The sequence below is a fragment of the Hyperolius riggenbachi genome, chromosome 11, assembly GCF_040937935.1.
Source record: "Hyperolius riggenbachi isolate aHypRig1 chromosome 11, aHypRig1.pri, whole genome shotgun sequence".
Classification (NCBI taxonomy): domain Eukaryota; kingdom Metazoa; phylum Chordata; class Amphibia; order Anura; family Hyperoliidae; genus Hyperolius; species Hyperolius riggenbachi.
Window position 1 is genome coordinate 99,172,088 of NC_090656.1, and position 15,909 is coordinate 99,187,996.

A 15,909-nucleotide genomic window follows, 5' to 3' on the forward strand; every position below is an offset into this window, starting at 1 on the left:
AAACATTGTATAAAACTTAATTACTAAGCCACAGCACCTACATGAAATATAATAGTGACTGGCTTCTGTGGCACAAAACTCATTGGTTTTGCCACAGCTTTCATTATCATATTTTGGAAGTTGCACAACATTCTTTTCAACAATTTTGTCCTAAAAGTTTTCCATTCCCTTTTAGGTGGACTATGTGTATACTCTTAGGCAGGGAAAAGTAGGCCTGAAAAACTATTGAAAAAAAAATGTTAAAAAACTGAGAATGCAAATGCAAAGAAAATAGAGTGCTGTGCCACAATAACCAATAACTGTATTGCAGCATTTGGGCGCTGTGGCTTAGTTGGTTAAAGTGCCTGTCTAGTAAACAGGAGATCCTGAGTTCAACTCTCAGCAGTGCCTTTGCTCATCTTATTATCACCAAGTCATTGCCTGCTGTTTACATCCCAGATTTTCGGAATCACGTCTTAGAGCTTCACCCATATTTGCTCACAGGAAACTTGCATTCGCTATGCCCACTGTTTCCACCACATCTGAACAAAGACATTTTCTTATCAGTTTGGTTTGATGTACTACCTTCCATCTCTGACAATAGGTAAAGGTCACTAACAAGTCTTTTGGGATGCTATGCTCAACATGGATGGGAGCTTAACCCGCACTTGCCTAGCCAAAACTTCTTCAAGTAAAATTGCTGCTTCTACAATAAGAAACATTGTATAAAACTTAATTACTAAGCCACAGCACCTACATGAAATATAATAGTGACTGGCTTCTGTGGCACAAAACTCATTGGTTTTGCCACAGCTTTCATTATCATATTTTGGAAGTTGCACAACATTCTTTTCAACAATTTTGTCCTAAAAGTTTTCCATTCCCTTTTAGGTGGACTATGTGTATACTCTTAGGCAGGGAAAAGTAGGCCTGAAAAACTATTGAAAAAAAAATGTTAAACTGAGAATGCTAATGCAAACAAAAAAGAGTGCTGTGGCACGATAACCAATATCTGTATTGCAGTATATGGGTGCTGTGGCTTAGCTGGTTAAAGCGCCTGTCTAGTAAACAGGAGATCCTGAGTTCAACTCTCAGCAGTGCCTTTGCTCATCTTATTATCACCAAGTCATTGCCTGCTGTTTACATCCCAGATTTTCGGGATCACGTCTTTGAGCTTCACCCATATTTGCTTACAGAAAACTTGCATTCGCTATGCCCACTGTTTCCACCACATCTGAACAAAGACATTTTCTTATCAGTTTGGTTTGATGTACTACCTTCCATCTCTGACAATAGGTAAAGGTCACTAACAAGTCTTTTGGGATGCTATGCTCAATATGGATGGGAGCTTAACCCGCACTTGCCTAGCCAAAACTTCTTCAAGTAAAATTGCTGCTTCTACAATAGGAAACATTGTATAAAACTTAATCACTAAGCCACAGCACCTACATGAAATATAATATTATATCAATAGCTCAAATGTTTTTGGGAGAGGGATGGTCAGGACAATAAATGATATAAAAACAGACCACAATGAATAGTAATATCAAATCTCATGCCTCCTGCCAACGAAGTGAAAATACTAAATAAAAATTGAAGAGAGTTGGCTCTTGGGTGCATGAAAAATTACAAAAACTTTATTAATGAAATCACACAACACTATCATATGGAACACTATCATATAGAAAACCTTCCATCTCTGACAATAGGTAAAGGTCACTAAGAAGTCTTTTGGGATGCTATGCTCAACATGGATGGGAGCTTAACCCGCACTTGCCTAGCCAAAACTTCTTCAAGTAAAATTGCTGCTTCTACAATAAGAAGCATTGTATAAAACTTAATTACTAAGCCACAGCACCTACATGAAATATAATAGTGACTGGCTTCTGTGGCGCAAAACTCATTGGTTTTGCCACAGCTTTCATTATTATATTTTGGAAGTTGCACAACATTCTTTTCAACAATTTTGTCCTAAAAGTTTTCCATTCCCTTTTAGGTGGACTATGTGTATACTCTTAGGCAGGGAAAAGTAGGCCTGAAAAACTATTGAAAAAAAAAATGTTAAAAAACTGAGAATGCAAATGCAAAGAAAAAAGAGTGCTGTGCCACAATAACCAATAACTGTATTGCAGCATGTTGGCGCTGTGGCTTAGTTGGTTAAAGCGCCTGTCTAGAAAACAGGAGATTCTGAGTTCAACTCTCAGCAGTGCCTTTGCTCATCTTATTATCACCAAGTCATTGCCTGCTGTTTACATCCCAGATTTTCGGAATCACGTCGTAGAGCTTCACCCATATTTGCTCACAGGAAACTTGCATTCGCTATGCCCACTGTTTCCACCGCATCTGAACAAAGACATTTTCTTATCAGTTTGGTTTGATGTACTACCTTCCATCTCTGACAATAGGTAAAGGTCACTAACAAGTCTTTTGGGATGCTATGCTCAACATGGATGGGAGCTTAACCCGCACTTGCCTAGCCAAAACTTCTTCAAGTAAAATTGCTGCTTCTACAATAAGAAACATTGTATAAAACTTAATTACTAAGCCACAGCACCTACATGAAATATAATAGTGACTGGCTTCTGTGGCACAAAACTCATTGGTTTTGCCACAGCTTTTATTATCATATTTTGGAAGTTGCACAACATTCTTTTCAACAATTTTGTCCTAAATTTTTCCATTCTCTTTTAGGTCGACTATGTGTATACTCATAGGCAGGGAAAAGTAGGCCTGAAAAACTATTGAAAAAAAAAGTTAAAAGACTGAGAATGCAAATGCAAAGAAAAAAGAGTGCTGTGCCACAATAACCAATAACTGCTAATAAGTGTATGGGTGCTGTGGCTTAGTTGGTTAAAGCGCCTGTCTAGTAAACAGGAGATCCTGAGTTCAACTCTCAGCAGTGCCTTTGCTCATCTTATTATCACCAAGTCATTGCCTGCTGTTTACATCCCAGATTTTCGGGATCACGTCTTTGAGCTTCACCCATATTTGCTCACAGGAAACTTGCATTCGCTATGCCCACTGTTTCCACCACATCGGAACAAAGACATTTTCTTATCAGTTTGGTTTGACGTACTACCTTCCATCTCTGACAATAGGTAAAGGTCACTAACAAGTCTTTTGGGATGCTATGCTCAACATGGATGGGAGCTTAACCCGCACTTGCCTAGCCAAAACTTCTTCAAGTAAAATTGCTGCTTCTACAATAAGAAACATTGTATAAAACTTAATTACTAAGCCACAGCACCTACATAAAAATATAATAGTGACTGGCTTCTGTGGCACAAAACTCATTGGTTTTGCCACAGCTTTCATTATCATATTTTGGAAGTTGCACAACATTCTTTTCAACAATTTTGTCCTAAAAGTTTTCCATTCCCTTTTAGGTGGACTATGTGTATACTCTTAGGCAGGGAAAAGTAGGCCTGAAAAACTATTGAAAAAAAAATGTTAAACTGAGAATGCTAATGCAAACAAAAAAGAGTGCTGTGGCACGATAACCAATATCTGTATTGCAGTATATGGGTGCTGTGGCTTAGCTGGTTAAAGCGCCTGTCTAGTAAACAGGAGATCCTGAGTTCAACTCTCAGCACTGCCTTTACTCATCTTATTATCAACAAGTCATTGCCTGCTGTTTACATCCCAGATTTTCGGGATCACGTCTTTGAGCTTCACCCATATTTGCTCACAGGAAACTTGCATTCCCTATGCCCACTGTTTCCACCACATCTGAACAAAGACATTTTCTTATCAGTTTGGTTTGATGTACTACCTTCCATCTCTGACAATAGGTAAAGGTCACTAACAAGTCTTTTGGGATGCTATGCTCAACATGGATGGGAGCTTAACCCGCACTTGCCTAGCCAAAACTTCTTCAAGTAAAATTGCTGCTTCTACAATAAGAAACATTGTATAAAACTTAATTACTAAGCCACAGCACCTACATGAAATATAATAGTGACTGGCTTCTGTGGCACAAAACTCATTGGTTTTGCCACAGCTTTCATTATCATATTTTGGAAGTTGCACAACATTCTTTTCAACAATTTTGTCCTAAAAGTTTTCCATTCCCTTTTAGGTGGACTATGTGTATACTCTTAGGCAGGGAAAAGTAGGCCTGAAAAACTATTGAAAATAAAATGTTAAACTGAGAATGCTAATGCAAACAAAAAAGCGTGCTGTGGCACGATAACCAATATCTGCATTGCAGTATATGGGTGCTGTGGCTTAGCTGGTTAAAGCACCTGTCTAGTAAACAGGAGATCCTGAGTTCAACTCTCAGCACTGCCTTTGCTCATCTTATTATCAACAAGTCATTGCCTGCTGTTTACATCCCAGATTTTCGGAATCACGTCGTAGAGCTTCACCCATATTTGCTCACAGGAAACTTGCATTCGCTATGCCCACTGTTTCCACCACATCTGAACAAAGACATTTTCTTATCAGTTTGGTTTGATGTACTACCTTCCATCTCTGACAATAGGTAAAGGTCACTAACAAGTCTTTTGGGATGCTATGCTCAACATGGATGGGAGCTTAACCCGCACTTGCCTAGCCAAAACTTCTTCAAGTGAAATTGCTGCTTCTACAATAAGAAACATTGTATAAAACTTAATTACTAAGCCACAGCACCTACATGAAATATAATAGTGACTGGCTTCTGTGGCACAAAACTCATTGGTTTTGCCACAGCTTTCATTATCATATTTTGGAAGTTGCACAACATTCTTTTCAACAATTTTGTCCTAAAAGTTTTCCATTCCCTTTTAGGTGGACTATGTGTATACTCTTAGGCAGGGAAAAGTAGGCCTGAAAAACCATTGAAAAAAAAATGTTAAAAAACTGAGAATGCAAATGCAAAGAAAAAAGAGTGCTGTGCCACAATAACCAATAACTGCATTGCAGCATGTGGGCGCTGTGGCTTAGTTGGTTAAAGCGCCTGTCTAGTAAACAGGAGATCCTGAGTTCAACTCTCAGCAGTGCCTTTGCTCATCTTATTATCACCAAGTCATTGCCTGCTGTTTACATCCCAGATTTTCGGGATCACGTCTTTGAGCTTCACCCATATTTGCTCACAGGAAACTTGCATTCGCTATGCCCACTGTTTCCACCACATCTGAACAAAGACATTTTCTTATCAGTTTGGTTTGATGTACTACCTTCCATCTCTGACAATAGGTAAAGGTCACTAAGAAGTCTTTTGGGATGCTATGCTCAACATGGATGGGAGCTTAACCCGCACTTGCCTAGCCAAAACTTCTTCAAGTAAAATTGCTGCTTCTACAATAAGAAACATTGTATAAAACTTAATTACTAAGCCACAGCACCTACATGAAATATAATAGTGACTGGCTTCTGTGGCCCAAAACTCATTGGTTTTGCCACAGCTTTCATTATCATATTTTGGAAGTTGCACAACATTCTTTTCAACAATTTTGTCCTAAAAGTTTTCCATTCCCTTTTAGGTGGACTATGTGTATACTCTTAGGCAGGGAAAAGTAGGCCTGAAAAACTATTGAAAAAAAAATGTTAAAAAACTGAGAATGCAAATGCAAAGAAAAAAGAGTGCTGTGCCACAATAACCAATAACTGTATTGCAGCATGTGGGCGCTGTGGCTTAGTTGGTTAAAGTGCCTGTCTAGTAAACAGGAGATCCTGAGTTCAACTCTCAACAGTGCCTTTGCTCATCTTATTATCACCAAGTCATTGCCTGCTGTTTACATCCCAGATTTTCGAATCACGTCTTAGAGCTTCACCCATATTTGCTCACAGGAAACTTGCATTCGCTATGCCCACTGTTTCTACCACATCTGAACAAAGACATTTTCTTATCAGTTTGGTTTGATGTACTACCTTCCATCTCTGACAATAGGTAAAGGTCACTAACAAGTCTTTTGGGATGCTATGCTCAACATGGATGGGAGCTTAACCCGCACTTGCCTAGCCAAAACTTCTTCAAGTAAAATTGCTGCTTCTACAATAAGAAACATTGTATAAAACTTAATTACTAAGCCACAGCACCTACATGAAATATAATAGTGACTGGCTTCTGTGGCACAAAACTCATTGGTTTTGCCACAGCTTTCATTATCATATTTTGGAAGTTGCACAACATTCTTTTTAACAATTTTGTCCTAAAAGTTTTCCATTCCCTTTTAGGTGGACTATGTGTATACTCTTAGGCAGGGAAAAGTAGGCCTGAAAAACTATTGAAAAAAAAATGTTAAAAAACTGAGAATGCAAATGCAAAGAAAAAAGAGTGCTGTGTCACAATAACCAATAACCAATAACTGTATTGCAGCATGTGGGCGCTGTGGCTTAGTTGGTTAAAGTGCCTATCTAGTAAACAGGAGATCCTGAGTTCAACTCTCAGCAGTGCCTTTGCTCATCATATTATCACCAAGTCATTGCCTGCTGTTTACATCCCAGATTTTCGGGATCACGTCTTTGAGCTTCACCCATATTTGCTCACAGGAAACTTGCATTCCCTATGCCCACGGTTTCCACCACATCTGAACAAAAACATTTTCTTATCAGTTTGGTTTGATGTACTACCTTCCATCTCTGACAATAGGTAAAGGTCACTAACAAGTCTTTTGGGATGCTATGCTCAACATGGATGGGAGCTTAACCCGCACTTGCCTAGCCAAAACCTCTTCAAGTAAAATTGCTGCTTCTACAATAAGAAACATTGTATAAAACTTAATTACTAAGCCACAGCACCTACATGAAATATAATAGTGACTGGCTTCTGTGGCACAAAACTCATTGGTTTTGCCACAGCTTTCATTATCATATTTTGGAAGTTGCACAACATTCTTTTCAACAATTTTGTCCTAAAAGTTTTCCATTCCCTTTTAGGTGGACTATGTGTATACTCTTAGGCAGGGAAAAGTAGGCCTGAAAAACTATTGAAAAAAAATGTTAAAAAACTGAGAATGCAAATGCAAAGAAAAAAGAGTGCTGTGCCACAATAACCAATAACTGTGTTGCAGCATGTGGGTGCTGTGGCTTAGTTGGTTAAAGCGCCTGTCTAGTAAACAGGACATCCAGAGTTCAACTCTCAGCAGTGCCTTTGCTCATCTTATTATCACCAAGTCATTGCCTGCTGTTTACATCCCAGATTTTCAGAATCACGTCTTAGAGCTTCACCCATATTTGCTCACAGGAAACTTGCATTCGCTATGCCCACTGTTTCCACCACATCTGAACAAAGACATTTTCTTATCAGTTTGGTTTGATGTACTACCTTCCATCTCTGACAATAGGTAAAGGTCACTAACAAGTCTTTTAGGATGCTATGCTCAACATGGATGGGAGCTTAACCCGCACTTGCCTAGCCAAAACTTCTTCAAGTAAAATTGCTGCTTCTACAATAAGAAACATTGTATAAAACTTAATTACTAAGCCACAGCACCTACATGAAATATAATAGTGACTGGCTTCTGTGGCACAAAACTCATTGGTTTTGCCACAGCTTTCATTATCATATTTTGGAAGTTGCACAACATTCTTTTCAACAATTTTGTCCTAAAAGTTTTCCATTCCCTTGTAGGTGGACTATGTGTATACTCTTAGGCAGGGAAAAGTAGGCCTGAAAAACCATTGAAAAAAAAATGTTAAAAAACTGAGAATGCAAATGCAAAGAAAAAAGAGTGCTGTGCCACAATAACCAATAACTGTATTGCAGCATGTGGGTGCTGTGGCTTAGTTGGTTAAAGCGCCTGTCTAGTATACAGGAGATCCTGAGTTCAACTCTCAGCAGTGCCTTTGCTCATCTTATTATCACCAAGTCATTGCCTGCTGTTTACATCCCAGATTTTCGGGATCACGTCTTTGAGCTTCACCCATATTTGCTCACAGGAAACTTGCATTCGCTATGCCCACTGTTTCCACCACATCTGAACAAAGACATTTTCTTATCAGTTTGGTTTGATGTACTACCTTCCATCTCTGACAATAGGTAAAGGTCACTAACAAGTCTTTTGGGATGCTATGCTCAACATGGATGGGAGCTTAACCCGCACTTGCCTAGCCAAAACTTCTTCAAGTAAAATTGCTGCTTCTACAATAAGAAACATTGTATAAAACTTAATTACTAAGCCACAGCACCTACATGAAATATAATAGTGACTGGCTTCTGTGGCACAAAACTCATTGGTTTTGCCACAGCTTTCATTATCATATTTTGGAAGTTGCACAACATTCTTTTTAACAATTTTGTCCTAAAAGTTTTCCATTCCCTTTTAGGTGGACTATGTGTATACTCTTAGGCAGGGAAAAGTAGGCCTGAAAAACTATTGAAAAAAAAATGTTAAAAAACTGAGAATGCAAATGCAAAGAAAAAAGAGTGCTGTGCCACAATAACCAATAACTGTATTACAGCATGTGGGCGCTGTGGCTTAGTTGGTTAAAGCGCCTGTCTAGTAAACAGGAGATCCTGAGTTCAACTCTCAGCAGTGCCTTTGCTCATCTTATTATCACCAAGTCATTGCCTGCTGTTTACATCCCAGATTTTCGGGATCACGTCTTTGAGCTTCACCCATATTTGCTCACAGGAAACTTGCATCCCCTATGCCCACTGTTTCCACCACATCTGAACAAAGACATTTTCTTATCAGTTTGGTTTGATGTACTACCTTCCATCTCTGACAATAGGTAAAGGTCACTAACAAGTCTTTTGGGATGCTATGCTCAACATGGATGGGAGCTTAACCCGCACTTGCCTAGCCAAAACTTCTTCAAGTAAAATTGCTGCTTCTACAATAAGAAACATTGTGTAAAACTTAATTACTAAGCCACAGCACCTACATGAAATATAATAGTGACTGGCTTCTGTGGCACAAAACTCATTGGTTTTGCCACAGCTTTCATTATCATATTTTGGAAGTTGCACAACATTCTTTTCAACAATTTTGTCCTAAAAGTTTTCCATTCCCTTTTAGGTGGACTATGTGTACACTCTTAGGCAGGGAAAAGTAGGCCTGAAAAACCATTGAAAAAAAATGTTAAAAAACTGAGAATGCAAATGCAAAGAAAAAAGAGTGCTGTGCCACAATAACCAATAACTGTATTACAGCATGTGGGCGCTGTGGCTTAGTTGGTTAAAGCGCCTGTCTAGTATACAGGAGATCCTGAGTTCAACTCTCAGCAGTGCCTTTGCTCATCTTATTATCACCAAGTCATTGCCTGCTGTTTACATTCCAGATTTTCGGGATCACGTCTTTGAGCTTCACCCATATTTGCTCACAGGAAACTTGCATTCGCTATGCCCACTGTTTCCACCACATCTGAACAAAGACATTTTCTTATCAGTTTGGTTTGATGTACTACCTTCCATCTCTGACAATAGGTAAAGGTCACTAACAAGTCTTTTGGGATGCTATGCTCAACATGGATGGGAGCTTAACCCGCACTTGCCTAGCCAAAACTTCTTCAAGTAAAATTGCTGCTTCTACAATAAGAAACATTGTATAAAACTTAATTACTAAGCCACAGCACCTACATGAAATATAATAGTGACTGGCTTCTGTGGCCCAAAACTCATTGGTTTTGCCACAGCTTTCATTATCATATTTTGGAAGTTGCACAACATTCTTTTCAACAATTTTGTCCTAAAAGTTTTCCATTCCCTTTTAGGTGGACTATGTGTATACTCTTAGGCAGGAAAAAGTAGGCCTGAAAAACTATTGAAAAAAAAATGTTAAAAAACTGAGAATGCAAATGCAAAGAAAAAAGAGTGCTGTGCCACAATAACCAATAACTGTATTGCAGCATGTGGGCGCTGTGGCTTAGTTGGTTAAAGCGCCTGTCTAGTATACAGGAGATCCTGAGTTCAACTCTCAGCAGTGCCTTTGCTCATCTTATTATCACCAAGTCATTGCCTGCTGTTTACATTCCAGATTTTCGGGATCACGTCTTTGAGCTTCACCCATATTTGCTCACAGGAAACTTGCATTCGCTATGCCCACTGTTTCCACCACATCTGAACAAAGACATTTTCTTATCAGTTTGGTTTGATGTACTACCTTCCATCTCTGACAATAGGTAAAGGTCACTAACAAGTCTTTTGGGATGCTATGCTCAACATGGATGGGAGCTTAACCCGCACTTGCCTAGCCAAAACTTCTTCAAGTAAAATTGCTGCTTCTACAATAAGAAACATTGTATAAAACTTAATTACTAAGCCACAGCACCTACATGAAATATAATAGTGACTGGCTTCTGTGGCCCAAAACTCATTGGTTTTGCCACAGCTTTCATTATCATATTTTGGAAGTTGCACAACATTCTTTTCAACAATTTTGTCCTAAAAGTTTTCCATTCCCTTTTAGGTGGACTATGTGTATACTCTTAGGCAGGGAAAAGTAGGCCTGAAAAACTATTGAAAAAAAAATGTTAAAAAACTGAGAATGCAAATGCAAAGAAAAAAGAGTGCTGTGCCACAATAACCAATAACGTTATTGCAGCATGTGGGCGCTGTGGCTTAGTTGGTTAAAGCGCCTGTCTAGTAAACAGGAGATCCTGAGTTCAACTCTCAACAGTGCCTTTGCTCATCTTATTATCACCAAGTCATTGCCTGCTGTTTACATCCCAGATTTTCGAATCACGTCTTAGAGCTTCACCCATATTTGCTCACAGGAAACTTGCATTCGCTATGCCCACTGTTTCTACCACATCTGAACAAAGACATTTTCTTATCAGTTTGGTTTGATGTACTACCTTCCATCTCTGACAATAGGTAAAGGTCACTATCAAGTCTTTTGGGATGCTATGCTCAACATGGATGGGAGCTTAACCCGCACTTGCCTAGCCAAAACTTCTTCAAGTAAAATTGCTGCTTCTACAATAAGAAACATTGTATAAAACTTAATTACTAAGCCACAGCACCTACATGAAATATAATAGTGACTGGCTTCTGTGGCACAAAACTCATTGGTTTTGCCACAGCTTTCATTATCATATTTTGGAAGTTGCACAACATTCTTTTTAACAATTTTGTCCTAAAAGTTTTCCATTCCCTTTTAGGTGGACTATGTGTATACTCTTAGGCAGGGAAAAGTAGGCCTGAAAAACTATTGAAAAAAAAATGTTAAAAAACTGAGAATGCAAATGCAAAGAAAAAAGAGTGCTGTGTCACAATAACCAATAACCAATAACTGTATTGCAGCATGTGGGTGCTGTGGCTTAGTTGGTTAAAGCGCCTATCTAGTAAACAGGAGATCCTGAGTTCAACTCTCAGCAGTGCCTTTGCTCATCATATTATCACCAAGTCATTGCCTGCTGTTTACATCCCAGATTTTCGGGATCACGTCTTTGAGCTTCACCCATATTTGCTCACAGGAAACTTGCATTCCCTATGCCCACTGTTTCCACCACATCTGAACAAAAACATTTTCTTATCAGTTTGGTTTGATGTACTACCTTCCATCTCTGACAATAGGTAAAGGTCACTAACAAGTCTTTTGGGATGCTATGCTCAACATGGATGGGAGCTTAACCCGCACTTGCCTAGCCAAAACCTCTTCAAGTAAAATTGCTGCTTCTACAATAAGAAACATTGTATAAAACTTAATTACTAAGCCACAGCACCTACATGAAATATAATAGTGACTGGCTTCTGTGGCACAAAACTCATTGGTTTTGCCACAGCTTTCATTATCATATTTTGGAAGTTGCACAACATTCTTTTCAACAATTTTGTCCTAAAAGTTTTCCATTCCCTTTTAGGTGGACTATGTGTATACTCTTAGGCAGGGAAAAGTAGGCCTGAAAAACTATTGAAAAAAAATGTTAAAAAACTGAGAATGCAAATGCAAAGAAAAAAGAGTGCTGTGCCACAATAACCAATAACTGTGTTGTAGCATGTGGGTGCTGTGGCTTAGTTGGGTAAAGCGCCTGTCTAGTAAACAGGACATCCTGAGTTCAACTCTCAGCAGTGCCTTTGCTCATCTTATTATCACCAAGTCATTGCCTGCTGTTTACATCCCAGATTTTCAGAATCACGTCTTAGAGCTTCACCCATATTTGCTCACAGGAAACTTGCATTCGCTATGCCCACTGTTTCCACCACATCTGAACAAAGACATTTTCTTATCAGTTTGGTTTGATGTACTACCTTCCATCTCTGACAATAGGTAAAGGTCACTAACAAGTCTTTTGGGATGCTATGCTCAACATGGATGGGAGCTTAACCCGCACTTGCCTAGCCAAAACTTCTTCAAGTAAAATTGCTGCTTCTACAATAAGAAACATTGTATAAAACTTAATTACTAAGCCACAGCACCTACATGAAATATAATAGTGACTGGCTTCTGTGGCACAAAACTCATTGGTTTTGCCACAGCTTTCATTATCATATTTTGGAAGTTGCACAACATTCTTTTCAACAATTTTGTCCTAAAAGTTTTCCATTCCCTTTTAGGTGGACTATGTGTATACTCTTAGGCAGGGAAAAGTAGGCCTGAAAAACTATTGAAAAAAAAATGTTAAAAAACTTAGAATGCAAATGCAAAGAAAAAAGAGTGCTGTGCCACAATAACCAATAACTGTATTGCAGCATGTGGGCGCTGTGGCTTAGTTGGTTAAAGCGCCTGTCTAGTAAACAGGAGATCCTGAGTTCAACTCTCAGCAGTGCCTTTGCTCATCTTATTATCACCAAGTCATTGCCTGCTGTTTACATCCCAGATTTTCGGGATCACGTCTTTGAGCTTCACCCATATTTGCTCACAGGAAACTTGCATTCGCTATGCCCACTGTTTCCGCCACATCTGAACAAAGACATTTTCTTATCAGTTTGGTTTGATGTACTACCTTCCATCTCTGACAATAGGTAAAGGTCACTAACAAGTTTTTTGGGATGCTATGCTCAACATGGATGGGAGCTTAACCCGCACTTGCCTAGCCAAAACTTCTTCAAGTAAAATTGCTGCTTCTACAATAAGAAACATTGTATAAAACTTAATTACTAAGCCACAGCACCTACATGAAATATAATAGTGACTGGCTTCTGTGGCACAAAACTCATTGGTTTTGCCACAGCTTTCATTATCATATTTTGGAAGTTGCACAACATTCTTTTCAACAATTTTGTCCTAAAAGTTTTCCATTCCCTTTTAGGTGGACTATGTGTATACTCTTAGGCAGGGAAAAGTAGGCCTGAAAAACTATTGAAAAAAAAATGTTAAACTGAGAATGCTAATGCAAACAAAAAAGAGTGCTGTGGCACGATAACCAATATCTGTATTGCAGTATATGGGTGCTGTGGCTTAGCTGGTTAAAGCGCCTGTCTAGTGAACAGGAGATCCTGAGTTCAACTCTCAGCAGTGCCTTTGCTCATCTTATTATCACCAAGTCATTGCCTGCTGTTTACATCCCAGATTTTCGGGATCACGTCTTTGAGCTTCACCCATATTTGCTTACAGAAAACTTGCATTCGCTATGCCCACTGTTTCCACCACATCTGAACAAAGACATTTTCTTAGCAGTTTGGTTTGATGTACTACCTTCCATCTCTGACAATAGGTAAAGGTCACTAACAAGTCTTTTGGGATGCTATGCTCAATATGGATGGGAGCTTAACCCGCACTTGCCTAGCCAAAACTTCTTCAAGTAAAATTGCTGCTTCTACAATAGGAAACATTGTGTAAAACTTAATCACTAAGCCACAGCACCTACATGAAATATAATAGTGACTGGCTTCTGTGGCACAAAACTCATTGGTTTTGCCACAGCTTTTATTATCATATTTTGGAAGTTGCACAACATTCTTTTCAACAATTTTGTCCTAAATTTCTCCATTCTCTTTTAGGTCGACTATGTGTATACTCATAGGCAGGGAAAAGTAGGTCTGAAAAACTATTGAAAAAAAAGTTAAAAGACTGAGAATGCAAATGCAAAGAAAAAAGAGTGCTTTGCCACAATAACCAATAACTGCTAATAAGTGTATGGGTGCTGTGGTTTAGTTGGTTAAAGTTCCTGTCTAGTAAACAGGAGATCCTGAGTTCAACTCTCAGCAGTGCCATTGCTCATCTTATTATCACCAAGTCATTGCCTGCTTTTTACATCCCAGATTTTCGGGATCACGTCTTTGAGCTTCACCCATATTTGCTCACAGGAAACTTGCATTCCCTATGCCCACTGTTTCCACCACATCTGAACAAAGACATTTTCTTATCAGTTTGGTTTGATGTACTACCTTCCATCTCTGACAATAGGTAAAGGTCACTAAGAAGTCTTTTGGGATGCTATGCTCAACATGGATGGGAGCTTAACCCGCACTTGCCTAGCCAAAACTTCTTCAAGTAAAATTGCTGCTTCTACAATAAGAAACATTGTATGAAACTTAATTACTAAGCCACAGCACCTACATGAAATATAATAGTGACTGGCTTCTGTGGCACAAAACTCATTGGTTTTGCCACAGCTTTCATTATCATATTTTGGAAGTTGCACAACATTCTTTTCAACAATTTTGTCCTAAAAGTTTTCCATTCCCTTTTAGGTGGACTATGTGTATACTCTTAGGCAGGGAAAAGTAGGCCTGAAAAACTATTGAAAAAAAAATGTTAAAAAACTGAGAATGCAAATGCAAAGAAAAAAGAGTGCTGTGCCACAATAACCAATAACTGTATTGCAGCATGTTGGCGCTGTGGCTTGGTTGGTTAAAGCGCCTGTCTAGTATACAGGAGATCCTGAGTTCAACTCTCAGCAGTGCCTTTGCTCATCTTATTATCACCAAGTCATTGCCTGCTGTTTACATTCCAGATTTTCGGGATCACGTCTTTGAGCTTCACCCATATTTGCTCACAGGAAACTTGCATTCGCTATGCCCACTGTTTCCACCACATCTGAACAAAGACATTTTCTTATCAGTTTGGTTTGATGTACTACCTTCCATCTCTGACAATAGGTAAAGGTCACTAACAAGTCTTTTGGGATGCTATGCTCAACATGGATGGGAGCTTAACCCGCACTTGCCTAGCCAAAACTTCAAGTAAAATTGCTGCTTCTACAATAAGAAACATTGTATAAAACTTAATTACTAAGCCACAGCACCTACATGAAATATAATAGTGACTGGCTTCTGTGGCCCAAAACTCATTGGTTTTGCCACAGCTTTCATTATCATATTTTGGAAGTTGCACAACATTCTTTTCAACAATTTTGTCCTAAAAGTTTTCCATTCCCTTTTAGGTGGACTATGTGTATACTCTTAGGCAGGGAAAAGTAGGCCTGAAAAACTATTGAAAAAAAAATGTTAAAAAACTGAGAATGCAAATGCAAAGAAAAAAGAGTGCTGTGCCACAATAACCAATAACTGTATTGCAGCATGTGGGCGCTGTGGCTTAGTTGGTTAAAGTGCCTGTCTAGTAAACAGGAGATCCTGAGTTCAACTCTCAACAGTGCCTTTGCTCATCTTATTATCACCAAGTCATTGCCTGCTGTTTACATCCCAGATTTTCGAATCACGTCTTAGAGCTTCACCCATATTTGCTCACAGGAAACTTGCATTCGCTATGCCCACTGTTTCTACCACATCTGAACAAAGACATTTTCTTATCAGTTTGGTTTGATGTACTACCTTCCATCTCTGACAATAGGTAAAGGTCACTAACAAGTCTTTTGGGATGCTATGCTCAACATGGATGGGAGCTTAACCCGCACTTGCCTAGCCAAAACTTCTTCAAGTAAAATTGCTGCTTCTACAATAAGAAACATTGTATAAAACTTAATTACTAAGCCACAGCACCTACATGAAATATAATAGTGACTGGCTTCTGTGGCACAAAACTCATTGGTTTTGCCACAGCTTTCATTATCATATTTTGGAAGTTGCACAACATTCTTTTTAACAATTTTGTCCTAAAAGTTTTCCATTCCCTTTTAGGTGGACTATGTGTATACTCTTAGGCAGGGAAAAGTAGGCCT

The 15,909-nt window shown here is 38.9% G+C and overlaps 12 non-coding genes across 12 annotated transcripts; all 12 read left to right on the forward strand.

Annotated features, from left to right (window-relative positions):
* The first annotated feature begins 316 nt into the window (after positions 1-316).
* TRNAT-AGU (transfer RNA threonine (anticodon AGU)) lies at positions 317-390 on the forward strand. The gene has a single exon. It is a non-coding gene; the product is annotated as a tRNA-Thr (tRNA).
* Positions 391-1,008: 618 nt separating this feature from the next.
* Positions 1,009-1,082, forward strand: TRNAT-AGU (transfer RNA threonine (anticodon AGU)). The gene has a single exon. It is a non-coding gene; the product is annotated as a tRNA-Thr (tRNA).
* Positions 1,083-2,117: 1,035 nt separating this feature from the next.
* TRNAS-AGA (transfer RNA serine (anticodon AGA)) lies at positions 2,118-2,191 on the forward strand. The gene has a single exon. It is a non-coding gene; the product is annotated as a tRNA-Ser (tRNA).
* Positions 2,192-2,810: 619 nt separating this feature from the next.
* TRNAT-AGU (transfer RNA threonine (anticodon AGU)) lies at positions 2,811-2,884 on the forward strand. Its single transcript has one exon. It is a non-coding gene; the product is annotated as a tRNA-Thr (tRNA).
* A 2,006-nt stretch (positions 2,885-4,890) lies between these two features.
* Positions 4,891-4,964, forward strand: TRNAT-AGU (transfer RNA threonine (anticodon AGU)). Its single transcript has one exon. It is a non-coding gene; the product is annotated as a tRNA-Thr (tRNA).
* Positions 4,965-7,675: 2,711 nt separating this feature from the next.
* Positions 7,676-7,749, forward strand: TRNAT-AGU (transfer RNA threonine (anticodon AGU)). The gene has a single exon. It is a non-coding gene; the product is annotated as a tRNA-Thr (tRNA).
* Positions 7,750-8,370: 621 nt separating this feature from the next.
* On the forward strand, positions 8,371-8,444 carry TRNAT-AGU (transfer RNA threonine (anticodon AGU)). Its single transcript has one exon. It is a non-coding gene; the product is annotated as a tRNA-Thr (tRNA).
* A 620-nt stretch (positions 8,445-9,064) lies between these two features.
* TRNAT-AGU (transfer RNA threonine (anticodon AGU)) lies at positions 9,065-9,138 on the forward strand. Its single transcript has one exon. It is a non-coding gene; the product is annotated as a tRNA-Thr (tRNA).
* Positions 9,139-9,759: 621 nt separating this feature from the next.
* Positions 9,760-9,833, forward strand: TRNAT-AGU (transfer RNA threonine (anticodon AGU)). Its single transcript has one exon. It is a non-coding gene; the product is annotated as a tRNA-Thr (tRNA).
* Positions 9,834-10,454: 621 nt separating this feature from the next.
* Positions 10,455-10,528, forward strand: TRNAT-AGU (transfer RNA threonine (anticodon AGU)). Its single transcript has one exon. It is a non-coding gene; the product is annotated as a tRNA-Thr (tRNA).
* Positions 10,529-12,544: 2,016 nt separating this feature from the next.
* Positions 12,545-12,618, forward strand: TRNAT-AGU (transfer RNA threonine (anticodon AGU)). Its single transcript has one exon. It is a non-coding gene; the product is annotated as a tRNA-Thr (tRNA).
* Positions 12,619-13,236: 618 nt separating this feature from the next.
* TRNAT-AGU (transfer RNA threonine (anticodon AGU)) lies at positions 13,237-13,310 on the forward strand. Its single transcript has one exon. It is a non-coding gene; the product is annotated as a tRNA-Thr (tRNA).
* Positions 13,311-15,909: the final 2,599 nt, after the last annotated feature.